Here is a 27,720-nt window from a genome sequence, read left to right as displayed (position 1 = left end):
TCTGATATAGGTGTTCCCTAGAAGTATAACGTTAAACATAGCTATGTTTAAAATTATTTTAGGAATTAAGTTTCTTAAACCGACTTAACTATAATTAACGTAAAATACTGACTATTAAATTAATTAATATCACTTATATTTATTTAATTATTTAAGATCAACTGCTTTCTTTGGAATGACACAAGTGAGAGTTTATATAGAACGAGTAATGAAGATTGCATCTGAATCGAAACGCTACACGCATATCCAAGTTAATATAAAGCGAGTAGGATGATAAGATCTCTTACAAAACGATAACATTTTCTTTTTGCAGAATATTAAATGGAAATATTTTAAATATTTTTCGGCATTACGATTCTTTTAGTAGTTGTGTAGCTATAAAGTTCTCTTTCATCTCAGACACACAGATACGTCCAGTGTAATACCTCTCCGTGACGTCATCGTCACTCGGAGAGATAAAAACCTGTGTCAAGGGGAAATTAAAGTATTTTTTATGAATTACTCTAATTCCAAGAAATTCCAGCATATTGAACTCTTCGAGAATTATTTTCCAATGATTGAAAAATCATAATAAGTATGAACTCCTCAAAATATTTGGTATAAGGTAGTCCAAAGCAATTTTTAAAATCTTTGGGATATTTTTGGAATGCTTCACTATGCAGGTAGAATTAATAGGTGATTTCCCTCTAAGGTCATATCAAAAACCTTTCACTTAAAAAAAAAACACCATATCAGCTAAAAAGTGTTAAGTCAAGCCCAAAGGTGTTCGCACCATTCAAACAGATTTACATTAAAAACACTATTTCCGTTTTTAAAAAATTGATAAGAGCCAATTAACATCTAAAGGTGTTTATACGTACCAGTGAATCACCATTTCGTTAAAAAATACCTTAAAAGAGTCAACTAGTTCCTTTTTACGGAGAAAACACCATCTCAGTTAAAAAACACTCTAAAAAGAGTATATAAACACCTCGAGGTACTTCCGAACACCCATGAAACACCTTTGTTTCTAACAGTGTGGTTTTGGCCCCGTGTTTCTGAAATGGATGGAGATTTTTCTCACCAGCAGCAGTACCACTATCAAAGTTAATGGCTTTCTCACCGACTTCTTCAGACTGGGTCGATCCGTTCGTCAAGGCTGCCCTCTGAGCCCGTTGCTGTATGCTTTTTCCACGGAACCCCTATGCTTAGCTCTCGATCAGTGCCCAAGTATTGACCGCATCCGGATTAAAAATACTGCTAGCCCAGTATTGTTCAACACGTTGACGATAACACTTTGCTATTGGCATCTACGTCCGCCATATCGCACGTCGTTCGGCGTTATGAGGAGTATGGCCTGGTTTCCGGTGCAAAACTAAACCTTGACAAGAGTTCTGGCCAATGGATTGACTCCTGGGCTACTAACGCGGCGACCACCATTTCCGGAGTGACGGTGTCATCTTATCCCCGTAAGTTTTTTGGAGTTCATTTAACCCACGATGTGACCTTGTCGAATTCCCTGAATTGGGATGATAAACTCCCCGGGTTTATATCGATCCTTCGTGCCTGGAAACGCCGCCAGTTGACCGTTATAGGCAAGATACTTATCCTCAACTGTCTTGTCGCTTCAAAAATTTGGCATTTGGCGAGGGTTCTTCCTTGCCCTGCGTCCTTCCTATCCGAATTGAAGAAACTATTTGCGGAGTTTATTTGGGGCTCAACTTACCACGCTATTGACTACGTTACTCTTACACGTCCCAGGTCCGAGGGTGGCTTTGGCCTGGTGGATGTTGCTCTCAAATGTCAAGCCTTCCGCCTGCATGAGGCATATGGTCTTCTATTGGATGAGTTGCCCCCTTACGACCGGGCCATTCATATCTTACTGCTCAAGGAATATGGAGGTGGGCTTATTCCTTGGTACCACGCCTTTCGCTTACCATTTCGCCAAATGTGCCACGCTGCCACGCCGCTTCGTTATGGTGAAATATTGCGCAGTTGGTGGTCGTTTTTGCAAAATCAGACCTTGAACGTCGCACCGGTCACCAACCCTCTTGAAGAACCCCTCTTCTTTAATTCTCGCATACCACTGCCTCCTACTTTTGGCCTCGAGCGTGTAGTACTGGCTCGCGCTGGGTTCCGCACCCTTCGCGATATCCACTGTGGTGTCATACCGGGCTTCTTACCACCTGCCGCTATTTCGGAGCAATGTTTTCTGACTGATCCCTACACGGAGGTTCCGACGCCTCGGTTGCACCGCTTATATGCCGCGATAAAGACCAGTTTGCCTCCCGAGAGGGTACGCCTCTTCCTGCGTCCAGCGCAACCTCTGGACCCGCAATGCGTTAGGGTACGGTTCATCTCGGGTGATGGCACGACGCGTCCGCTCTCGGTTGAATCCGTTGGTTCATTGTACCGCGCACTCCTGCCCCCAACCTTCGAATCTTCGGGCGAGCAAAGGTGGAATCTTTTTATACACGATCCGCGGCTACGAGTAAAATTCAAGGACCTCACGAACAGCCATCTGGGTCCGGTGCTATCGACTTCTAACTTGAAGATCCTCCACCAAGGCTTACCGGTGAAATCGCGGATGGTTCACGCGGGGCTTGTTCCAGACGCTACGGCGCGAATGAGACTGTTGACCATTTGTTCCTTACCTGTCCAAAATCCCGATCCCTTTGGGAGTCAATTTTCAATGCATTTTGTGTGTATACTTTTGATCCTGAGTTTAAATTTGATTGTACCAGATATAACTTAGTAATTTTTCATTGTTACGCGTCTACGAACGATAAACCTCTCTTAATTTGGCAGGCTGCCTTGTTGTTAATTAGTATTGTTAAGTATGTATTATGGAAATATCGTTGTCAATTGGTTGTCGAAGCGGGCCTTGGCATCGTCCTGCCTTTTAGTGTTCCAGTTTTGCTTGCCAGGGTACGTTCCTTTGCACACAAATATATTGCATTATTATTGCATCGTAACAAGTTTTCTAACGTAGTTACTACCGTAACAAGGTTGCAGCTGTTGTTTTAGTATTGTATAAATAACTCCAGTAATTAGTGCTGTAACTTAATCCTTCTTTTAATTCACTTTAACCGTTATAGCCACTTACATATTCCATTGTAATGTTTTCGATGCTTTTAATAAAAAAAAATACCTGGCTTTCACCCAGAAGGCCTGGGTTTGATTCCCGGTATCGGAGCGAGTGCTTTTGTACCGCATTTCAAGAATACACTTAAGGATATAGGTTTATAAATAGAATTAAGACTTGTTTAAGCAAGTCCGGTATGGTCTAGTGGCCAGGATATCTGGCTTTCACCCAGAAGGCCCGGGTTCGATTTCCGGTATCGGAGAAAGTGCTTTTGTACCGCATTTCAAGAACAAACTTAAGACACATTTATAGGAATAATATTTAGGGTTGTTCCGACCGGTCCGATATGGTCTAGTGGCTAGGATATCTGGCTTTCACCCAGAAGGCCGGGGTTCGATTCCCGGTATCGGAGACTGTGCTTTGTACCGTTTTTAAAGAATAAATTTAAAGACACATTTATAGGAATAATATCTAGGGTTGTTGCAACCAGTCCGATATGGTCTAGTGGCTAGGATATATGGCTTTCACCCAGAAGGCCCGGGTTCGCTTCCCGGTATCGGAGCGAGTGCTATTGTACCGCATTTCAAGAATAGACTTAAGGATATAGGTTTATGAATAGAATTAAGACTTTCTTAAGCAAGTCAGATATTGTCTTTTGGCTAGGATACCTGGCTTTCACCCAGAAGGCCCGGGTTCGATTCCCGGTATCGGAGCGAGTGCTTTTGTACCGCATTTCAAGAATAGACTTAAGGCTATAGGTTTATGAATAGAATTAAGACTTTGTTAAGCAAGTCCGATATGGTCTAGTGGCTAGGATATCTGGCTTTCACCCAGAAGGCCCGGGTTCGATTCCCGCTATCGGACCGAGTGCTATTGTACCGCATTTCAAGAATAGACTTAAGGATATAGGTTTATGAATAGAATTAAGACTTTGTTAAGCATGTCCGATATTGTCTAGTGGCTAGGATATCTGGCTTTCACCCAGAAGGCACGGGTTCGATTCCCGCTATAGGAGCGAGTGCTTTTGTACCGCATTTCAAGAATAGACTTAAGGATATAGGTTTATGAATAGAATTAAGACTTTGTTAAGCAAGTCCTATATGGTCTAGTGGCTAGGATATCTGGCTTTCACCCAGAAGGCCCGGGTTTGATTCCCGCTATCGGACCGAGTGCTATTGTACCGCATTTCAAGAATAGACTTAAGGATATAGGTTTATGAATAGAATTAAGACTTTGTTAAGCAAGTCCGATATTGTCTTTTGGCTAGGATACCTGGCTTTCACCCAGAAGGCCCGGGTTCGATTCCCGGTATCGGACGGAATGTTTTTGTACCGCATTTCAAGAATAGACATAAGGATATAGGTTTATGAATAGAATTAAGACTTTGTTAAGTTAGTCCGATATGGTCTAGTGTCTGGGATACCTGGCTTTTACCCAGAAGGCACGGGTTTCATTCCCGGTATCGGACCGAATGCTTTTGTACCGCATTTCAAGAATAGACTTAAGGATATAGGTTAATGAATAGAATTAAGACTTTGTTAAGCATGTCCGATATTGTCTAGTGGCTAGGATATCTGGCTTTCACCTAGAAGGCACGGGTTCGATTCCCGCTAAAGGAGCGAGTGCTTTTGTACCGCATTTCAAGAAAAGACTTAAGGATATAGGTTTATGAATAGAATTAAGACTTTGTTAAGCAAGTCCTATATGGGCTAGTGGCTAGGATATCTGGATTTCACCCAGAAGGCCCGGGTTCGATTCCCGGTATCGGACCGAATGCTTTTGTACCGCATTTCAAGAATAGACTTAAGGATATAGGTTAATGAATAGAATTAAGACTATGTTAAGCATGTCCGATATTGTCTAGTGGCTAGGATATCTGGCTTTCACCCAGAAGGCCCGGGTTCGATTCCTGGTATCGGAGCGAGTGCTTTTGTACCGCATTTCAAGAATAGACTTAAGGAAATAGGTTTATGAATAGAATTAAGACTTTGTTAAGCATGTCCGATATTGTCTAGTGGCTAGGATATCTGGCTTTCACCCAGAAGGCCCGGTTCGATTCCCGCTGTAGGAGCGAGTGCTTTTGTACCGCGTTTCAAGAATAGACTTAAGGATATAGGTTTATGAATAGAATTAAGACTTTCTTAAGCAAGTCCGATATTGTCTTTTGGCTAGGAACCTGGCTTTCACCCAGAAGGCCCGGGTTCGATTTCCGGTATCGGAGCAAGTGCTTTTGTACCGCATTTCAAGAACAAATTTAAAGACACATTTATAGGAATAATATCTAGGGTTGTTGCAACCAGTCCGATATGGTCTAGTGGCTAGGATATCTGACTTTCACCCAGAAGGCCCTTGTTCGCTTCCCGGTATCGGAGCGAGTGCTATTGTACCGCATTTCAAGAATAGACTTAAGGATATAGGTTTATGAATAGAATTAAGACTTTGTTAAGCAAGTCCGATATTGTCTAGTGGCTAGGATACCTGGCTTTCACCAAGAAGGCCCGGTGTCGGAGCAGGTGCTTTTGTACCGCATTTCAAGAACAGTCTTAAGGATATAGATTTATTATTAGAATTAAGACTTGGTTAAGCAAGTCCGATATGGTCTAGTGGTTAGGATATCTGGCTTTCACCCAGAAGGCCCGGGTTCGATTCCCGGTATCGGAGCGAGTGTTTTTGTACCGCTTTTGAAGAATAGACTAAAGGATATAGGTTTATGAATAGAATTAAGACTTTGTTAAGCAAGTCCGAAATGGTCTAGTGGTTAGGATATCTGGCTTTCACCCAGAAGGCCCGGGTTCGATTCCCGGTATCGGAGCGAGTGTTTTTGTACCGCTTTTGAAGAATAGACTAAAGGATATAGGTTTATGAATAGAATTAAGACTTTGTTAAGCAAGTCCGAAATGGTCTAGTGGCTAGGATATCTGGCTTTTACCCAGAAGGCACGGGTTCGATTCCCGCTCTAGGTGCGAGTGCTTTCGTACCGCTTTTGAAGAATAGATTTAAGGATATAGGTTTTTGAATAGAATGAAGACTTGGTTAAGCACGTCCGATGTGGTCTAGTGGCTAGGATACCTGGCTTTCACCCAGAAGGCCCGGGTTCGGTTCCCGGTATCGGAGCGAGTGCTTTTGTACCGCATTTCAAGGATAGACTTAAGGATATAGGTTTATGAATAGAATTAAGACTTTCTTAAGCAAGTCCGATATTGTCTTTTGGCTAGGATACCTGGCTTTCACCCAGAAGGCCCGGGTTCGATTCCCGGTATCGGAGCGAGTGCTTTTGTACCGCATTTCAAGAATAGACTTAAGGATATAGGTTTATGAATAGAATTAAGACTTTGTTAAGCATGTCCGATATTGTCTAGTGGCTAGGATATCTGGATTTCACTCAGAAGGCGCGGGTTCGATTCCCGCTATAGGATCGAGTGCTTTTGTACCGCTTTTGAAGAATAGACTTATGGATATAGGTTTATGAATAGAATTAAGACTGTGTTAAGCAAGTCCGATATGGTATAGTGGCTAGGATACCTGGCTTTCACCCAGAAGACCTGGGTTCGATTCCCGGTATCGGAGCGAGACTTTTGTACCGCATTTCAAGAATAGACTTAAGGATATAGGTTTATGAATAGAATTAAGACTTTGTTAAGCAAGTCCGATATTGTCTTTTGGCTAGGATACCTGGCTTTCACCCAGAAGGCCCGGGTTCGATTCCCGGTATCGGACGGAATGCTTTTGTACCGCATTTCAAGAATAGACTTAAGGATATAGGTTTATGAATAGAATTAAGACTTTGTTAAGTTAGTCCGATATGGTCTAGTGTCTGGGATACCTGACTTTTACCCAGAAGGCACGGGTTTCATTCCCGGTATCGGAACGAATGCTTTTGTACCGCATTTCAAGAATAGACTTAAGGATATAGGTTAATGAATAGAATTACGACTTTGTTAAGCATGTCCGATATTGTCTAGTGGCTAGGATATCTGGCTTTCACCCAGAAGGCACGGGTTCGATTCCCGCTAAAGGAGCGAGTGCTTTTGTACCGCATTTCAAGAATAGACTTAAGGATATAGGTTTATGAATAGAATTAAGACTTTGTTAAGCAAGTCCTATATGGTCTAGTGGCTAGGATATCTGGCTTTCACCCAGAAGGCCCGGGTTCGATTCCCGGTATCGGACCGAATGCTTTTGTACCGCATTTCAAGAATAGACTTAAGGATATAGGTTAATGAATAGAATTAAGACTTTGTTAAGCATGTCCGATATTGTCTAGTGGCTAGGATATCTGGCTTTCACCCAGAAGGCACGGGTTCGATTCCCGCTAAAGGAGCGAGTGCTTTTGTACCGCATTTCAAGAATAGATTTAAGGATATAGGTTTATGAATAGAATTAAGACTTTGTTAAGCAAGTCCTATATGGTCTAGTGGCTAGGATATCTGGCTTTCACCCAGAAGGCCCGGGTTCGATTCCCGGTATCGGACCGAATGCTTTTGTACCGCATTTCAAGAATAGACTTAAGGATATAGGTTAATGAATAGAATTAAGACTATGTTAAGCATGTCCGATATTGTCTAGTGGCTAGGATATCTGGCTTTCACCCAGAAGGCGCGGGTTCGATTCCCGCTATAGGATCGAGTGCTTTTGTACCGCTTTTGAAGAATAGACTTATGGATATAGGTTTATGAATAGAATTAAGACTGTGTTGAGCAAGTCCGATATGGTATAGTGGCTAGGATACCTGGCTTTCACCCAGAAGGCCTGGGTTCGATTCCCGGTATCGGAGCGAGACTTTTGTACCGCATTTCAAGAATAGACTTAAGGATATAGGTTTATGAATAGAATTAAGACTTTCTTAAGCAAGTCCTATATGGTCTAGTGGCTAGGATATCTGGCTTTCACCCATAAGGCCCGGGTTTGATTCCCGGTATCGGACCGAGTGCTATTGTACCGCATTTCAAGAATAGACTTAAGGATATAGGTTTATGAATAGAATTAAGACTTTGTTAAGCAAGTCCGATATTGTCTTTTGGCTAGGATACCTGGCTTTCACCCAGAAGGCCCGGGTTCGATTCCCGGTATCGGACGGAATGCTTTTGTACCGCATTTCAAGAATAGACTTAAGGATATAGGTTTATGAATAGAATTAAGACTTTGTTAAGTTAGTCCGATATGGTCTAGTGTCTGGGATACCTGGCTTTCACCCAGAAGGCACGGGTTCGATTCCCGCTAAAGGAGCGAGTGCTTTTGTACCGCATTTCAAGAATAGACTTAAGGATATAGGTTTATGAATAGAATTAAGACTTTGTTAAGCAAGTCCTATATGGTCTAGTGGCTAGGATATCTGGCTTTCACCCAGAAGGCCCGGGTTCGATTCCCGGTATCGGACCGAATGCTTTTGTACCGCATTTCAAGAATAGACTTAAGGATATAGGTTAATGAATAGAATTAAGACTTTGTTAAGCATGTCCGATATTGTCTAGTGGCTAGGATATCTGGCTTTCACCCAGAAGGCACGGGTTCGATTCCCGCTAAAGGAGCGAGTGCTTTTGTACCGCATTTCAAGAATAGATTTAAGGATATAGGTTTATGAATAGAATTAAGACTTTGTTAAGCAAGTCCTATATGGTCTAGTGGCTAGGATATCTGGCTTTCACCCAGAAGGCCCGGGTTCGATTCCCGGTATCGGACCGAATGCTTTTGTACCGCATTTCAAGAATAGACTTAAGGATATAGGTTAATGAATAGAATTAAGACTTTGTTAAGCATGTCCGATATTGTCTAGTGGCTAGGATATCTGGCTTTCACCCAGAAGGCCCGGGTTCTATTCCTGGTATCGGAGCGAGTGCTTTTGTACCGCATTTCAAGAATAGACTTAAGGATATAGATTTATGAATAGAATTAAGACTTTGTTAAGCATGTCCGATATTGTCTAGTGGCTAGGATATCTGGCTTTCACCCAGAAGGCCCGGTTCGATTCCCGCTGTAGGAGCGAGTGCTTTCGTACCGCTTTTGAAGAATAGATTTAAGGATATAGGTTTTTGAATAGAATGAAGACTTGGTTAAGCACGTCCGATATGGTCTAGTGGCTAGGATACCTGGCTTTCACCCAGAAGGCCCGGGTTCGATTCCCGGTATCGGAGCGAGTGCTTTTGTACCGCATTTCAAGGATAGACTTAAGGATATAGGTTTATGAATAGAATTAAGACTTTCTTAAGCAAGTCCGATATTGTCTTTTGGCTAGGATACCTGGCTTTCACCCAGAAGGCCCGGGTTCGATTCCCGGTATCGGAGCGAGTGCTTTTGTACCGCATTTCAAGAATAGACTTAAGGCTATAGGTTTATGAATAGAATTAAGACTTTGTTAAGCATGTCCGATATTGTCTAGTGGCTAGGATATCTGGCTTTCACCCAGAAGGCGCGGGTTCGATTCCCGCTATAGGATCGAGTGCTTTTGTACCGCTTTTGAAGAATAGACTTATGGATATAGGTTTATGAATAGAATTAAGACTGTGTTGAGCAAGTCCGATATGGTATAGTGGCTAGGATACCTGGCTTTCACCCAGAAGGCCTGGGTTCGATTCCCGGTATCGGAGCGAGACTTTTGTACCGCATTTCAAGAATAGACTTAAGGATATAGGTTTATGAATAGAATTAAGACTTTCTTAAGCAAGTCCTATATGGTCTAGTGGCTAGGATATCTGGCTTTCACCCATAAGGCCCGGGTTTGATTCCCGGTATCGGACCGAGTGCTATTGTACCGCATTTCAAGAATAGACTTAAGGATATAGGTTTATGAATAGAATTAAGACTTTGTTAAGCAAGTCCGATATTGTCTTTTGGCTAGGATACCTGGCTTTCACCCAGAAGGCCCGGGTTCGATTCCCGGTATCGGACGGAATGCTTTTGTACCGCATTTCAAGAATAGACTTAAGGATATAGGTTTATGAATAGAATTAAGACTTTGTTAAGTTAGTCCGATATGGTCTAGTGTCTGGGATACCTGGCTTTTACCCAGAAGGCACGGGTTTCATTCCCGGTATCGGACCGAATGCTTTTGTACCGCATTTCAAGAATAGACTTAAGGATATAGGTTAATGAATAGAATTAAGACTTTGTTAAGCATGTCCGATATTGTCTAGTGGCTAGGATATCTGGCTTTCGCCCAGAAGGCACGGGTTCGATTCCCGCTAAAGGAGCGAGTGCTTTTGTACCGTATTTCAAGAATAGACTTAAGGATATAGGTTTATGAATAGAATTAAGACTTTATTAAGCAAGTAATATATGGTCTAGTGGCTAGGATATCTGGCTTTCACCCAGAAGGCCCGGGTTCGATTCCCGGTATCGGACCGAATGCTTTTGTACCGCATTTCAAGAATAGACTTAAGGATATAGGTTAATGAATAGAATTAAGACTTTGTTAAGCATGTCCGATATTGTCTAGTGGCTAGGATATCTGGTTTTCACCCAGAAGGCACGGGTTCGATTCCCGCTAAAGGAGCGAGTGCTTTTGTACCGCATTTCAAGAATAGATTTAAGGATATAGGTTTATGAATAGAATTAAGACTTTGTTAAGTTAGTCCGATATGGTCTAGTGTCTGGGATATCTGGCTTTCACCCAGAAGGCACGGGTTCGATTCCCGCTAAAGGAGCGAGTGCTTTTGTACCGCATTTCAAGAATAGACTTAAGGATATAGGTGTATGAATAGAATTAGGACTTTGTTAAGCAAGTCCTATATGGTCTAGTGGCTAGGATATCTGGCTTTCACCCAGAAGGCCCGGGTTCGATTCCCGGTATCGGACCGAATGCTTTTGTACCGCATTTCAAGAATAGACTTAAGGATATAGGTTAATGAATAGAATTAAGACTTTGTTAAGCATGTCCGATATTGTCTAGTGGCTAGGATATCTGGCTTTCACCCAGAAGGCACGGGTTCGATTCCCGCTAAAGGAGCGAGTGCTTTTGTACCGCATTTCAAGAATAGATTTAAGGATATAGGTTTATGAATAGAATTAAGACTTTGTTAAGCAAGTCCTATATGGTCTAGTGGCTAGGATATCTGGCTTTCACCCAGAAGGCCCGGGTTCGATTCCCGGTATCGGACCGAATGCTTTTGTACCGCATTTCAAGAATAGACTTAAGGATATAGGTTAATGAATAGAATTAAGACTATGTTAAGCATGTCCGATATTGTCTAGTGGCTAGGATATCTGGCTTTCACCCAGAAGGCCCGGGTTCGATTCCTGGTATCGGAGCGAGTGCTTTTGTACCGCATTTCAAGAATAGACTTAAGGATATAGGTTTATGAATAGAATTAAGACTTTCTTAAGCAAGTCCTATATGGTCTAGTGGCTAGGATATCTGGCTTTCACCCAGAAGGCCCGGGTTTGATTCCCGGTATCGGACCGAGTGCTATTGTACCGCATTTCAAGAATAGACTTAAGGATATAGGTTTATGAATAGAATTAAGACTTTGTTAAGTTAGTCCGATATGGTCTAGTGTCTGGGATACCTGGCTTTTACCCAGAAGGCACGGGTTTCATTCCCGGTATCGGACCGAATGCTTTTGTACCGCATTTCAAGAATAGACTTAAGGATATAGGTTAATGAATAGAATTAAGACTTTGTTAAGCATGTCCGATATTGTCTAGTGGCTAGGATATCTGGCTTTCACCCAGAAGGCACGGGTTCGATTCCCGCTAAAGGAGCGAGTGCTTTTGTACCGCATTTCAAGAATAGACTTAAGGATATAGGTTTATGAATAGAATTAAGACTTTGTTAAGCAAGTCCTATATGGTCTAGTGGCTAGGATATCTGGCTTTCACCCAGAAGGCCCGGGTTCGATTCCCGGTATCGGACCGAATGCTTTTGTACCGCATTTCAAGAATAGACTTAAGGATATAGGTTAATGAATAGAATTAAGACTTTGTTAAGCATGTCCGATATTGTCTAGTGGCTAGGATATCTGGCTTTCACCCAGAAGGCACGGGTTCGATTCCCGCTAAAGGAGCGAGTGCTTTTGTACCGCATTTCAAGAATAGATTTAAGGATATAGGTTTATGAATAGAATTAAGACTTTGTTAAGCAAGTCCTATATGGTCTAGTGGCTAGGATATCTGGCTTTCACCCAGAAGGCCCGGGTTCGATTCCCGGTATCGGACCGAATGCTTTTGTACCGCATTTCAAGAATAGACTTAAGGATATAGGTTAATGAATAGAATTAAGACTTTGTTAAGCATGTCCGATATTGTCTAGTGGCTAGGATATCTGGCTTTCACCCAGAAGGCCCGGGTTCTATTCCTGGTATCGGAGCGAGTGCTTTTGTACCGCATTTCAAGAATAGACTTAAGGATATAGGTTTATGAATAGAATTAAGACTTTGTTAAGCATGTCCGATATTGTCTAGTGGCTAGGATATCTGGCTTTCACCCAGAAGGCCCGGTTCGATTCCCGCTGTAGGAGCGAGTGCTTTCGTACCGCTTTTGAAGAATAGATTTAAGGATATAGGTTTTTGAATAGAATGAAGACTTGGTTAAGCACGTCCGATATGGTCTAGTGGCTAGGATACCTGGCTTTCACCCAGAAGGCCCGGGTTCGATTCCCGGTATCGGAGCGAGTGCTTTTGTACCGCATTTCAAGGATAGACTTAAGGATATAGGTTTATGAATAGAATTAAGACTTTCTTAAGCAAGTCCGATATTGTCTTTTGGCTAGGATACCTGGCTTTCACCCAGAAGGCCCGGGTTCGATTCCCGGTATCGGAGCGAGTGCTTTTGTACCGCATTTCAAGAATAGACTTAAGGATATAGGTTAATGAATAGAATTAAGACTTTGTTAAGCATGTCCGATATTGTCTAGTGGCTAGGATATCTGGCTTTCACCCAGAAGGCCCGGGTTCTATTCCTGGTATCGGAGCGAGTGCTTTTGTACCGCATTTCAAGAATAGACTTAAGGATATAGGTTAATGAATAGAATTAAGACTTTGTTAAGCATGTCCGATATTGTCTAGTGGCTAGGATATCTGGCTTTCACCCAGAAGGCACGGGTTCGATTCCCGCTAAAGGAGCGAGTGCTTTTGTACCGCATTTCAAGAATAGATTTAAGGATATAGGTTTATGAATAGAATTAAGACTTTGTTAAGCAAGTGCTATATGGTCTAGTGGCTAGGATATCTGGCTTTCACCCAGAAGGCCCGGGTTCGATTCCCGGTATCGGACCGAATGCTTTTGTACCGCATTTCAAGAATAGACTTAAGGATATAGGTTAATGAATAGAATTAAGACTTTGTTAAGCATGTCCGATATTGTCTAGTGGCTAGGATATCTGGCTTTCACCCAGAAGGCCCGGTTCGATTCCCGCTGTAGGAGCGAGTGCTTTTGTACCGCGTTTCAAGAATAGACTTAAGGATATAGGTTTATGAATAGAATTAAGACTTTCTTAAGCAAGTCCGATATTGTCTTTTGGCTAGGAACCTGGCTTTCACCCAGAAGGCCCGCGTTCGATTTCCGGTATCGGAGCAAGTGCTTTTGTACCGCATTTCAAGAACAAATTTAAAGACACATTTATTGGAATAATATCTAGGGTTGTTGCAACCAGTCCGATATGGTCTAGTGGCTAGGATATCTGGCTTTTACCCAGAAGGCACGGGTTCGATTCCCGCTCTAGGAGCGAGTGCTTTCGTACCGCTTTTGAAGAATAGACTTAAGGATATAGGTTTTTGAATAGAATGAAGACTTGGTTAAGCAACTCTGATATGGTCTATTGGCTAGGATATCTGGCTTTCACCCAGAAGACACGGGTTCGATTCACGGTATCGGAGCAAGTTCTTTTGTACTGCTTTTGAAGAATAGTCTTAAGGATGTAGGTTTATGAATAGAATTAAGACTTTGTCAAGCACGTCCGATATGGTCTAGTGGCTAGGATACCTGGCTTTCACCCAGAAGGCCCGGGTTCGACTCCCGCTATCGGAGCGAGTGCTTTTGTACCGCATTTCAAGGATAGACTTAAGGATATAGGTTTATGAATAGAATTAAGACTTGGTTGAGCAAGTCCGATATTGTCTTTTGGCTAGGATACCTGGCTTTCACCCAGAAGGCCCGGGTTCGATTCCCGGTATCGGAGCGAGTGCTTTTGTACCGCATTTCAAGAATAGACTTAAGGATATAGGTTTATGAATAGAATTAAGACTTTTTTAAGTTAGTCCGATATGGTCTAGTGTCTGGGATACCTGGCTTTTACCCAGAAGGCACGGGTTTGATTCCCGGTATCGGACCGAATGCTATTGTACCGCATTTCAAGAATAGACTTAAGGATATAGGGTAATGAATAGAATTAAGACTTTGTTAAGCATGTTGTAACAAGTTACTTTTGTTAGACTTCACTTTACGAACTTCTACAGTTCATCGCATCCTATAAATTTGTATCTCTTAATACTGGACACACCTGCACTCACACCCCTGACCTTTTCAATACCTGTTGTTAACCCTTTCGTCACAGTACTCGAAATTGTAAAGAACGAGATGTTTTTCTTGCTTCTAAAAATAAACTCAAAAACACCTTTTGTATTGATATCTTCAAAAGATCGAGATTCCTCTCCTCGCCCTCACGGATTAACCCCTTGGTCAAAAACCCCTCGTATGATAAACGTATGAGAAGGAATCTCGAGTCACTTCTGTTTAACCCTCTGGACTGTTAAGATGTAATAAAGTATCTTGGATTTTACCCCCACGGCTAAAATTATTTTTAAATAAGTTTGTACGCGAACTCCAACGGCATAGCCAACCGCTGCGGGGCCTTATGACCCCAAAGTCCGCTACAACTTTGGTGGAGGCGCCGTGCTTCGATGTCGGTTTCCCTACCGAGTCGCCATCCTTGATGACTTCTTTTGCCAGAGGTTGCCGTCGTTCCTGACTGTTGCCGGTGGTACCATAGCGCCTTTTCCGTCGTGCATTTGGTCGCTCTTCGAGTTCTCTAGCATCGTTTTGGTCGTTGGGAGGAGAACTGCGGGACTCTTCAGCTGCGCCAAAGATCTCTCGAATCGACTCCGACGTGGCCGCTCACCGTCAATCATTCTTCACTGCCGGACTGCGGGACGGTACGTTGCCGAACGAACGACAAACAACACGAATTTCTGCCGTTGGACTGCGGGACAACGTGCCTCGAGGTGACCCTCAAACCCTCGTCACTCATCAACTCAGTAAGGACTGAATCAGCTGCCGGACTGCGGGACGGCACGCTACAAGACGCATCACGCTTCGAAAATCTACCGTTGGACTGCGGGACAACGTGCTAATAGAACATTTTCACCGCGGATCGTCGCCCATCATCTCCGGAAGGACCGCGGGACTACGGAGCGGCATCTCCGCCGAAAACAATAAGGTTGGACACAAACGATTTTTTTTCTAAAATTATCAACCTACTACTAGTACGGGACAATATTTTATTATCATTATTGTTTAAATCAAATGTGTATAATTTATGGATAAGGAAAGACGCTATACGCGATCTCAGGCCCGTAACTTAGGTATTATTTCTTCTGGTGAAGAAACAGAAATTTATTCCCCCTCACAGGACTTTTTAAACGAAAACGAGGATAATCCTGTGTTATCAGATAACGTAGATTTAGATATAAATACAAACTGTTCAAATTATCAAAATCAGGATTCCTCTAACTTAGTAGACACAATGTCTTCAAAAGGTGATCCAAATGGTTCTGGAAATCCCAATTCAAATACAGCCACCCCTATAACCAGTAGTCTTACTTCGGGTACCGCAAACACTACCGCGACTACTAGCCAATCTTCTTTGGCTGACGATATTGCAAATCGTATGGGTGCTCTACTAGCTAATCTAGTAGCCCAACAAAACCAACAACAGTTAAATCTAATAACTGCTTTGACCAATGGTCAATTTAACTTGGGTTTTCCAGGGACCACTCCTACTGTTACCAATCCTATTAGTCCTAGTAGTTTAAGTAATTCGTCTAGCACGAATATGCCGCCATCAGGCACTTCTCCTAGTGTTTTAAATGCTAATAGTAATCAAAGTAATTCTAATGTTAATGTACCGTCAACCAGTGGAAATGGTCAAATGTTGAACTCTTATAGCTTCCCTAATTTGTCCATTCCCCCTCCAAATTTTACAAATCCTAGTATATACGCTAGACCAGACCAACCGCAAATTCCTAAATTTCGCGCGGGAAAAGACCCTTTGATTTTCCTGTCGGAGGCTGAGCGTTTCCATAGAATATGTAATTTAACTGACCCACAGTTAAGGGATTTAGTAGAAAGAATGTTAGAGGGCGACACTTTATACTGGTTTGACCGTATGGCGCGAAGTATTCCCACGTGGTCGGAGTTTAAAGAACACTTTTGCCGAGCATTTATCGGTGTAGATTTTAAAGAGCAGCTGCAAAACAAGCTGAATAGGCGTAAACAACGCGAAGACGAACCAGTCTTAGGTTTTATTCTAGAGATGGAACGTTTAGCACTACAGTATGACCCTTGCATGACTCCTCAAGCTGTAGTTACTCAAATTCTCGACAGCCTTAATCCACATCTAATTCCCTTTATGAGGTTACCAGACAACCCAAGGCTAATAGATGTTCAAGAAAGCGCTCAAAAGGCAGAGAATCTGTGGAGGCGTTGTCAGGCTTTCGATGGTAAAAACCCGCGAAGCCAACGTCCTACCTTTCAAAATAGGCCTCGGCCTGTCCAAAATTTAAACCCACCTCAAACTTCTAGGGACTCCATTCAGGGTACAGGGCTTCCTAAAAATAGCCACAACTCATCCCCGCATGTAAATAATACCGCCAGTAATGTAGTCAGGGAACCTAAGCAAGTGCAATGTAAGAAATGCCACAGAATGGGACACAAGTCGTTTCAATGCCGCGCTAGGCGTCAAAATGGCAATAGGGCAAGCGAACACCACGCGTCTAACCCTCCCGGGACAGTTTCTAGTATAGCCACGGCGGCTAGCGAAGATGAATCTTCCCCAAATCAAATTTCAGGCGTGATTCAGGCCGCTCTCAATGAAGCCGTTTCACCGCAAACGTCACATGCCTTTTCGCCAATAGGTTCTTCTGTCATTGATAACCCCAGCTGGCAGAACCACCCCCTAGAATACCCTGAAGGGCCCGATGACAAGAAAGTCATTCCTGAGAAAAATCTCAAAACAAAGGTACGAGTGGCTGCCCACCGACCTCAAGTAGAAATAACGTTAGGTCAATATAAAGGCTTAGCAGTGTTAGACAGTGGGGCAGAAATTTCCGCTATATCCACTACTCTATGGGGTAAAGCACGCGGTAAGTCAGATACTTTACGCCCGTGGTCAGGACCAAAAATTAATAACGCCGATTTAACCCCGTTTCACGTTATTGGTGAAGCCGCGTTAAACGTTACCATCGCCGGACGGTCTTGGATGTACGTGTTCGCCGTATCCAACTCCGTTGATAGCGATGTCGTTCTAGGTTGGGATTTTTCCGAATTTACGTTAATCCACGCTAAACCTCATTCAGGCACGTTTCATTTTGGGAATGAACCCACGGCGTACCCTTTAGCCAATGCTAACCCTTTACCTGCGCTAGCTATAATTGAACCTCTACGGCCTTGCACCCCTGTTGATTCCCCTATCATTCCAGCTGACACTTCTAGCGAAAACAGCAGCACCCCTGTCGCCAACAAACATGCGGTCACCCCATGTGATTCAGAAGTCAGGGCTTTGATAGAAGAATTTCCCGAGGTTTTTACAGGTGACCCAGGCCGATGTACTTTGCTAAGGCATAAGATAGTATTAAATTCCCAGGAACCGTTTAAATCCAGAGCCTATCCCCTCTCCCCTGCTCGCAAAGCTATAGTTGACACGCAGCTCGAAGCCATGCTCAAAAAGGGTATTATTCGAAAAAGTTTTTCGCCGTATTCTTCCCCTTTGCTATTAGTCGGTAAGAAAACTACCTCAATCCCTCGCGTGTGTGGAGATTTTAGGAAACTAAACGAAATAACGGTCCCTGACGCTTTTCCCCTGCCAATAATTAGGGATGAAATTAACCTCCTTGAAGGTGCAACTTGTTTTTCAATCATTGATTTGAAAGACGCGTTTTGGCAATTAGAACTTGATGAAGCCGCAAAACCCCTCACCGCAGTAGTCACCCACCGCGGGCTATTTGAATTTAATGTTTTGCCTTTTGGTCTTCGAAATTCTCCAGCTACTTTTCAAAGATGCATGGTCTTAATCTTTGGAAATGAATTAGGAAAATTTGTATTGATATATATTGACGACATTTTGGTTTACTCCAAAACTCGCGAAGAACACCACGTTCATCTTCATCACGTTCTAACCAAATTACGCGACGCTGGTCTAACCTGCCGTCCAGATAAATGCCAGTTTTATCGTTCTGAAATTTTATTCTTAGGCCATGTCGTTTCCGCGGCTGGTATTCAAGCTGACCCAGCTAAGGTACGCGTAATATCAGAATACCCTAGACCATCGAATGCTACAGACGTTAGAGCCTTCTTAGGTTGCGCCGGCTGGTATAGAGAGTTTATACCCGATTTCGCCGACTTATCCGAACCCCTGGTTAGGCTGACTAAGAAGGATACAATGTTCGAATGGAATTCGTCATGTGATGAGAGTTTTAACGCTTTAAAACAAAAATTAATCTCATCTCCTATCCTTAAAATGCCAAATTATCAGATGCCATTCTTCCTTCAAACTGACGCGAGCATGGTAGGCCTAGGGGCGGTACTTTTTCAGACAGACATCAAAGGCACCGAACAAGTTGTCGCGTACGCTAGTAGAAAATTACAGCCTGCTCAATCTAGATATCACGCCACTGAACGCGAACTTCTCGCTGTGGTATGGGCGATCAACAAATTTCGTCACTACATTGAAGGAATAGAATTCACACTGATCACGGATAGTAGCGCTTTGCAATGGCTGCGCCGCATGAAAGATACGTCATCAAAGCTCACACGCTGGGCTATCCAGTTACAGGGTTTCACCTTTGAGGTAAAACACCGTAAAGGAGTTGACAATAAGGTCGCGGACGCGCTCTCTCGCTATCCAATCCCTGATAATGGTGATCACCTGGATGCGGATAATCCAGATTTATTTGAGGACCTCATTAGCCGTCCCTGTCATTCCCTAAATGTTTCCGCCATTAAGAGCGCTGACCCAACTTCTGCCATAGTAGATTTTAATTTAACTGACGTGTTTGATAGGACTAAATTAGCTAAAGCCCAAGATGACGATCCAAAGATCTTAGCGCTTAAAACCTATTTGCTATCTAGTCGCTTGCCAACAGATAAAAAGCTCGCTAGACGCATTAAACATAAGGCAGACCGTTACGTCATTGCAGAAAACGTGGTTTACCGCTTACAGGAAACAAGGCCTTGCCGCCACGAGCAAAAATGCGCGAAACCAATAGCTTGGCTTCCCATCATTCCTAGCACATTGATACCCCACCTGCTGCGCGTGATCCATGACGATCCCACTGCAGGACACCTAGGTATAGACAAAACGCTATGGCGCGCAAAATCAGTAGCTTATTGGAACACATTAAATCAAGACGTTCAAAATTACGTTAAGTCTTGCCAGAAATGTCAGGCTTACAAGTCTGACAATCAAAGCCCAGCTGGTCTCTTAGGCACCCTAGGTGCAACAGAACCATGGGAAACCATTGCACTTGATTTAATGGGACCTTTTCCGCGAAGCTCGAAACAAAATGAATACATGCTTGTCATAATTGACAATTTTTCTAAATTCGTTGAGATTTTCGCTTTACGTAAAGCCACCACTTCCGCTATCACCAAGAAACTCACAGAGGAAATTTTCCCTAGATATGGAGTTCCACGAATCATAATCGCGGATAATGGTTCCCAATTCTCTAGCGAATCCTTTCGGTCGATTTGTAACGATTGGGGGGCTAAAGTACAACACACAACCCCATATCATGCACAGGCGAATCCCACTGAAGGTTCCAACAAAACAATAAAACAGATGGTCGCTATATATGTTGAGACAGAACATAAACGTTGGGATGAACACCTCCCCAAACTAGCTTTAGCTATTCGTTCAGCTCCGCGCGCGTCCACGGGATACTCGCCCCATTTTATGTTGACCGGTCGAGAGCTCAAGCTACCCATTCATCGTTTTTTGGAACGCAACCCCTCTGCCGACCCCCTTAACGATATTTCCGATTATGTTCAACATTTGACTGATAAAATGACGGAAATAAATAAAAATGTCAAAATTTCTAAAGAAAAAGCGCATGAACATCAAAAACAAAATTATGACAAAAATCGACGCGATGTTCATTATCAAATTGGTGATTTAATTATGACGCGAACACATCACCAATCTTCGAAAATAAAAAATTTTACGAAGAAACTCGCCGAGCGCTGGGATGGTCCATACGAAATTTCGGCTAAAACTAGCGATTTAAATCACGCTTTGGTTGACCCTAAGACATTGAAAGATCAGGGTATAATTAATGTTACTAATATGAAACCGTACGTTGAAAGAGACGCTACTTTAGTTTTGCCAAAGGTCACTGTTCCCCAACCAAGGAAAAAACCTAAAGTCTCACAACCATTGCGACCCAATCCCCGCCCTCAGCGAGCTAATACAAAAGCAATTAAATATTCTAAATGAAAAAAAATATATTACAACTTACTGATTAAAATTGTATACTTTCAATGCTTTTTTTTAATTTGTTTAAACTTTTGATTTAAATTTTGTAAATTGAATTAGTCAATTAATAAGTAATATTGTGTAAAAAAAAACAACATTTTTTTTGACTCTTATAATTTGTGTAAACATTTCATTTAGTATTTTGCAAACTCACTGTTATCTTTGTATTTTTGTGACACAACATAATTGTTTTTGTTTTTTCTTAAGTATTCGAACCCATTCTCATCCTTTGTCGGGGGGAATTGTAACAAGTTACTTTTGTTAGACTTCACTTTACGAACTTCTACAGTTCATTGCATCCTATAAATTTGTATCTCTTAATACTGGACACACCTGCACTCACACCCCTGACCTTTTCAATACCTGTTGTTAACCCTTTCGTCACAGTACTCGAAATTGTAAAGAACGAGATGTTTTTCTCGCTTCTAAAAATAAACTCAAAAAAAACACCTTTTGTATTGATATCTTCAAAAGATCGAGATTCCTCTCCTCGCCCTCGCGGATTAACCCCTTGGTCAAAAACCCCTCGTATGAGAAGGAATCTCGAGTCACTTCTGTTTAACCCTCTGGACTGTTAAGATGTAATAAAGTATCTTGGATTTTACCCCCACGGCTAAAATTATTTTTAAATAAGTTTGTACGCGAACTCCAACGGCATAGCCAACCGCTGCGGGGCCTTATGACCCCAAAGTCCGCTACAATGTCCGATATTGTCTAGTGGCTAGGATATCTGGCTTTCATCCAGAAGGCACGGGTTCGATTCCCGCTATAGGAGCGAGTGCTTTTGTACCGCTTTTGAAGAATAGACTTAAGGATATAGGTTTATGAATAGAATTAAGACTTTGTTAAGCAAGTCCGATATGGTCTAGTGGCTAGGATATCTGGCTTTCGCCCAGAAGGCCCGGGTTCGATTCCCGGTATCGGAGCGAGTGCTTTTGTACCGCATTTCAAGAATAGACTTAAGGATATAGGTTTATGAATAGAATTAAGACTTTGTTAAGTTAGTCCGATATGGTCTAAAGGCTAGGATATCTGGCTTTCACCCAGAAGGCACGGGTTCGATTCCCGCTATAGGAACGAGTGCTTTTGTACCGCTTTTGAAGAATAGACTTAAGGATATAGGTTTATGAATAGAATTAAGACTTTGTTAAGCAAGTCCGATATGGTCTAGTGGCTAGGATATCTGGCTTTCACCCAGAAGGCACGGGTTCGATTCCCGCTATAGGAGCGAGTTCTTTTGTACCGCTTTTGAAGAATAAACTTAAAGACACATTTATAGGAATAATATTTAGGGTTGTTCCACCCAGTCCGATATAGTCTAGTGGCTAGGATATCTGGCCTTCACCCAGAAGACCCGGGTTCCATTCCCAGTATCGGAGACAGTGCTTTTGTACCGCATTTCAAGAATAGTCTTAAGGATTGTCGCGTCCTACTAGAATTTAAGAATAAATGAACTAGGTGGCGCCACCAAAGAATGTAAACGTAAACACACCCCCTTAGAAAGGTATATAAACATCACCCATTGATTAGATAAGACATTCGAATACCGGGCACGCGACTCTACAACATCGGACTACGGACTACTTACGGACTACTGGACTCTAATACGTACGGGTATTATCTAGTAAACTCGCGCTAGCGTTATTTTAGTATATATTTTAATTGTTGTCTAATAAACTATAATTATCGCACATTCGCCTAATTATTAACGTTTATAAGTACACAACAAAATGGCGACGGATCGCGAGATCGTAAGTTAACAAAAAAAAATTTAGTTTGAATTCTAAATGCCGGAAACCGATCCCGCGTAAAAAAATAAAGAAAACCCCTTAGATCAGTACGTCATAGGAAACCGAAAGTTTTTTTTAAGTACAGTAGCGATAAAGTCCGCGAACGTTTATTCACGTGAAAACCGGGGAAATCGACACAATGGCCGCGTTCGGACGATTAAATACATTCGAAATTAATAACGAGTCGTGGGAACAGTACGCGGAACGCCTGACAGCCTACTTCGTCGCAAACGAAATAGTCAATTTGGATACCAGGAAAGCTATTCTCCAGACGGTCCTAAGCCCAGATACATACAAGCTTTTGCGAGACCGGATACGCCCAGCAACGATTCAAGACAAGACATTCACCGAGCTGGTTGCCGTTCTTCACAACCATTTCAACCCTAAACCATTGCGCTGTATAGCAAGGCTACGTTTCCATCGGCGACACCGTCAGACCGGCGAATCAGTGGAGACCTATATCGCGGAACTTCAAAACCTGACGCAACATTGCAACTTTGACAAAAGGGAGGAAATGATCGTGGACCAGATCATTTTCGGCATCAACAATGATGCAATGCAACAGCGCCTTATTGCGGAAGAAGAAGAGAAAAAGACGATTACCCTCTCACGCGCCACCACTCTTTTGGTAGCTATGGAAAACTCAAAGCGTAGCATCGGGGAAATGAGATCGGAAGATACCACTAAAATGTCTCAGGTGAATCTCGTCTAATCTAAAGGAAGGCATCGACCAAAGAATGGACATGATATCCAAAAATCACAAAAAGGGAATCAACCCGCGTCAGCTAAGTCAAACTACGCAAACAAGCACCAGAACTCAAGAACAGTACCAGACTTCAGTAAGTGCATCCGATGTTTGAATCCTGACCATTACTCCCGCGATTGTCCATATAAGACCGCCAAGTGCTCCAAGTGTGATCGGATAGGCCACTTGGCAAGAGCATGCTTGGATCCACCGGAAAAGTCCAGGACGAGGGAAATCCATAGAAAACCACATCAAGCTAATTATGTACAGACAGCGAACGAGAGCGAGTTAATTCATGTCCACCATTTTCCGGAATACGATGTGGATGTCTGCCAAATCCGAGATATTACACCAAATCCAAGCCGTGTGGCGCACATTCGAGAGTCCAAATCGAAACGTCATAGCGCGGAACATCCAAGGGCTGTAAACGCAGTACAGGACCACAACGAAGAAGTCCCACCACCTGACGTTGTAACCCTTGATGTTAATGGAACAGCCGTGTTGTTCCAGCTGGATAATGGATCTGGACATACCATGATGACACGGCAGGAGTTCCAGAAGCTCGTCCCTGCCGTACACCTAAAACCATTTTCACGATAACTAGAATCATACACCGGAAACGAGGTCGAAGTCATGGGGTAAGCCGAAGTCCACGTGACCTACGACGGTAACGAAGATACACTACCACTGGTGGTTGTCAACTCCAATGGACCAAATCTCTGCGGCCGAAAGTGGCTTTTCTCAAAACTGAATATTTTGCCGTCGGTATCACACCGTAAGGAAAGGATTAATGCCGTGGAAAGCGAACCCGACTTAAAGAAGATTCTAGAGAAGCACGCCGAACTCTTCACACCCGGACTGGGAAAACTCAAGAACATCAAAGCTCACTTACATGTGAAACCGGAAGCAACTCCCAAGTTCTGTAAGGCCAGGACTATTCCTTACGCCCGTAAAGATGCAGTCGAGAGGGAGCTAAGACGCATGGAAGCTGAGGGAATTATAGAGAAAGTAGACTACTCTGCTTACGCATCACCGATCGTTGCCGTGCAGAAACCGGACGGCGGAATAAGAACCTGTGCAGATTTTAAGTCAACCCTCAACCCTGTGTTAAACATCGATACATATCCGCTTCCCAAGGCTGAGGATATCTTTGCCACGCTGGCGGGGTGCAAGTTCTTCTCCAAGCTGGACCTAAAAGAAGCTTATAACCAGATAGAATTGGACAAGGACTCCCGGAAATACATGGTCATCAACACCACACTTGGTTTATTTCGCTTCAACCGCCTTCCTTTTGGAGTAGCCTCAGCTTCTGCTATTTTCCAGCGAATTATGGAGACTGTCCTCAATGACATTCCTCAGGTCACGCCTTTCCAAGACGATACGTTAATCGGCGGCCGCACCCAACATGATCACCTAAAAATTCTTGACAGAGTTCTCCAGAAACTACGAGACTTTGGCCTAAAATTGAAGAGGAAAAATGTAAATTCCTGCAGACGGAAGTTGAGTTTCTTGGACACAAACTCGACAAAGAAGGGATACATCCACAGGAACAAAAGATGACGGCCATAATGAACGCTCCAGCACCACATAACGTCGAAACCTTACGATCGTTCCTCGGTTTACTGAACTATTATTCCCGCTTCTTGCCAAACAACGCCACACGTCTCGCTCCACTCTACGCCTTGCTGAAGAAAGAATCAAAATGGTCCTGGGGTAAAAAGGAAGAAGCAGCGTTCCTCGAAGCGAAACAGTCAATCAAGTCATCCAACATCTTGGTTCACTACGACTTGTCGAAGGAGATCACTCTCGCATGCGACGCTTCACCGGTGGGGGTCGGTGCCGTTATCTCCCATATCTTGGACGGAATCGAAAAACCAATTGCATTTGCCTCGCGCAGCCTAACTCCTGCCGAAAAGAACTATTCTCAATTGGACAAAGAAGGCCTAGCGGTGATCTATGCAGTCAAGAAGTTCAAAGATTACCTATACGGAAAGAGATTCACCATCTATACGGATCACCAGCCATTGATCACGCTACTGGCCGCTCACAAACCAGTATCCATCATGGCAGCCGCCAGGATTCAACGTTGGTCCCTTATCATGGCAGCGTATTCCTACGAAATAAAATTTCGCAAGGGCTCAGCTAATGCAAACGCGGATGCCTTAAGCCGGTCTCCTTTGCCAATTGGGAACGTTACAAACACTCCAGCTCCAGCTGAATATGTGTTCGCACTGAAAGAAACGACCGATAAAGGACCTATCACATCGAAGTTACTGGCTGAAGCTACATTGGCAGATCCTACGCTCCAGACACTTCGGAAGTACATGAGAGACGGTTGACCAAAATCAAACAGACCTCCAGATCTTGAAGTCTTCTACAAACGACGTAACGATCTTTCCAATATTGGAGAAATCATCCTTATGGGAAATAGGATTATTATTCCCGAAGCCCAGCGCCAAGACTTCCTACTAGATCTACACGGCTCCCATCAAGGCATCGTCGCCATGAAAGCAGTCGCACGTTCACGATTCTGGTGGCCACGGATCGATGCTGATATCGAGACCCTCTCAAAATCATGCAAAGCCTGTCAACAACACGCACCTATGCCAGCGACCCAGTATCATCCATGGCCAACTCCTACTAAGCCATGGGAACGCGTACACGCTGACTTCGCAGGTCCCATAGACGGCCGATATTTACTAATTGTGGTGGATACATATAGTAAATGGTTCGAGATCGCAATAACTACGTCCCAAACTTCGCATGCAGTTATCACTTTTCTTCGGGAATTAATCGCGCGTTTCGGGGTAATGCTTACGCTCGTTACAGACAACGCTACGTGCTTTACCAGTTCGGAGTTCGCGTCGTTTATTAAGGAAAACGGTATTACGCACTTACGGTCAGCACCTAATCATCCAGCCTCCAACGGTACTGCGGAACGCGGCGTCAGAACGGTAAAAGACCATCTAAAGAAAATCTCGCATGCTTCGGAAGCCGCGCAAATTATAAATAACGGTCATAACGTTCACGCGTCCGGACCTCTTGAGAAAAGAATCGCGCTGATACTCTTAAACCACAGACGCACGCCAACATCAAATGGACACTCGCCAGCTGAACTTATGCTGGGCCGACCCATCGTGACGCACGTAGACTTGTGCCATCCGCGAAACGCCACGCGCAAACCGCCGCTAAATAGCACTAAATACTTCGTTAATGACGCGGTTTACGTTCGCTATTTCGGGTCTGGTGAAAACTGGATTCCTGGAACGATCACTAACATCCTTGGGAATATGATGTTCATCATTGATACAGCAAATGGCGAAGTCCGACGCCATAGGAATCAGCTTCGTCCACGAACGGAACCACGGATCCCAAGAAAATCAGTTTCCCGAGCCATCGACCATCCAACTAAGGAGTTGCCTGTCTGGCAACCAGGACTATTTGCCTTTGCCCAAGAGGATAATCGACTCCCAGCAATACCAAGCTCGTCTCCGGTCACCAGACAATCACAATCCTCAACACACCTTCAGAAGACCGGAACTCCACCAAGGACTTCATCCAAATCCGATGCCATCCACAAACCAATTGACGCCGATAACACTTCTATCGCCAGAACAAAAGCTCCGCGCACACGAAGAAGTCCAGCCCGGTACCAACCCGCATAAAATACAATTAACGAACCATCCCATTATCCGAATAGACTATCCTTCCAAAATAAAAAAAAAGGGGTATTGTCGCGTCCTACTAGAATTTAAGAATAAATGAACTAGGTGGCGCCACCAATGAATGTAAACGTAAACACATCCCCTTAGAAAGGTATATAAACATCACCCATTGATTAGATAAGACATTCGAATACCGGGCACGCGACTCTACAACATCGGACTACGGACTACTTACGGACTACTGGACTCTAATACGTACGGGTATTATCTAGTAAACTCGCGCTAGCATTATTTTAGTATATATTTTAATTGTTGTCTAATAAACTATAATTATCGCACATTCGCCTAATTATTAACGTTTATAAGTACTAAACAAGGATATAGGTTTATGAATAGAATTAAGACTTTGTTAAGCACGTCCGATATGGTCTAGTGGCTAGGATGACTGGCTTTCACCCAGAAGGCCCGGGTTCGATTCCCGGTATCGGAGCGAGTGCTTTTGTACCGCATTTAGAGAATAGACTTAAGGATATAGGTTTATGAATAGAATTAAGACTTTCTTAAGCAAGTCCGATATTGTCTTTTGGGAAGGATATCTGGCTTTCACCCAGAAGGCCCGGGTTCGATTCCCGGTATCGGACCGAGTGCTTTTGTACCGCATTTCAAGAATAGACTTAAAGATATAGGTTTATGAATAGAATTAAGACTTTGTTAAGTTAATCCGATATGGTCTAGTGGCTAGGATACCTGGCTTTTACCCAGAAGGCATGGGTTTGATT

General features: G+C 43.2%; 8 non-coding genes across 8 annotated transcripts; all 8 read left to right on the top strand.

Moving 5' to 3' along the window:
• The first annotated feature begins 3,254 nt into the window (after positions 1-3,254).
• TRNAE-UUC (transfer RNA glutamic acid (anticodon UUC)) lies at positions 3,255-3,326 on the top strand. The gene has a single exon. It is a non-coding gene; the product is annotated as a tRNA-Glu (tRNA).
• Positions 3,327-3,856: 530 nt separating this feature from the next.
• TRNAE-UUC (transfer RNA glutamic acid (anticodon UUC)) lies at positions 3,857-3,928 on the top strand. The gene has a single exon. It is a non-coding gene; the product is annotated as a tRNA-Glu (tRNA).
• A 1,725-nt stretch (positions 3,929-5,653) lies between these two features.
• Positions 5,654-5,725, top strand: TRNAE-UUC (transfer RNA glutamic acid (anticodon UUC)). The gene has a single exon. It is a non-coding gene; the product is annotated as a tRNA-Glu (tRNA).
• A 79-nt stretch (positions 5,726-5,804) lies between these two features.
• Positions 5,805-5,876, top strand: TRNAE-UUC (transfer RNA glutamic acid (anticodon UUC)). Its single transcript has one exon. It is a non-coding gene; the product is annotated as a tRNA-Glu (tRNA).
• Positions 5,877-9,123: 3,247 nt separating this feature from the next.
• On the top strand, positions 9,124-9,195 carry TRNAE-UUC (transfer RNA glutamic acid (anticodon UUC)). The gene has a single exon. It is a non-coding gene; the product is annotated as a tRNA-Glu (tRNA).
• A 3,399-nt stretch (positions 9,196-12,594) lies between these two features.
• On the top strand, positions 12,595-12,666 carry TRNAE-UUC (transfer RNA glutamic acid (anticodon UUC)). The gene has a single exon. It is a non-coding gene; the product is annotated as a tRNA-Glu (tRNA).
• Positions 12,667-21,595: 8,929 nt separating this feature from the next.
• Positions 21,596-21,667, top strand: TRNAE-UUC (transfer RNA glutamic acid (anticodon UUC)). Its single transcript has one exon. It is a non-coding gene; the product is annotated as a tRNA-Glu (tRNA).
• A 5,692-nt stretch (positions 21,668-27,359) lies between these two features.
• Positions 27,360-27,431, top strand: TRNAE-UUC (transfer RNA glutamic acid (anticodon UUC)). The gene has a single exon. It is a non-coding gene; the product is annotated as a tRNA-Glu (tRNA).
• Positions 27,432-27,720: the final 289 nt, after the last annotated feature.

Source organism: Phalangium opilio, unplaced genomic scaffold (genome assembly GCF_054372755.1).
Source record: "Phalangium opilio isolate 3A_F unplaced genomic scaffold, DU_Popi_V2 ptg000077l_1, whole genome shotgun sequence".
In the NCBI taxonomy this organism is placed as follows: domain Eukaryota; kingdom Metazoa; phylum Arthropoda; class Arachnida; order Opiliones; family Phalangiidae; genus Phalangium; species Phalangium opilio.
Note: the sequence above shows the minus strand (reverse complement) of the source record. Positions and strands in the feature narration are given on the sequence as shown.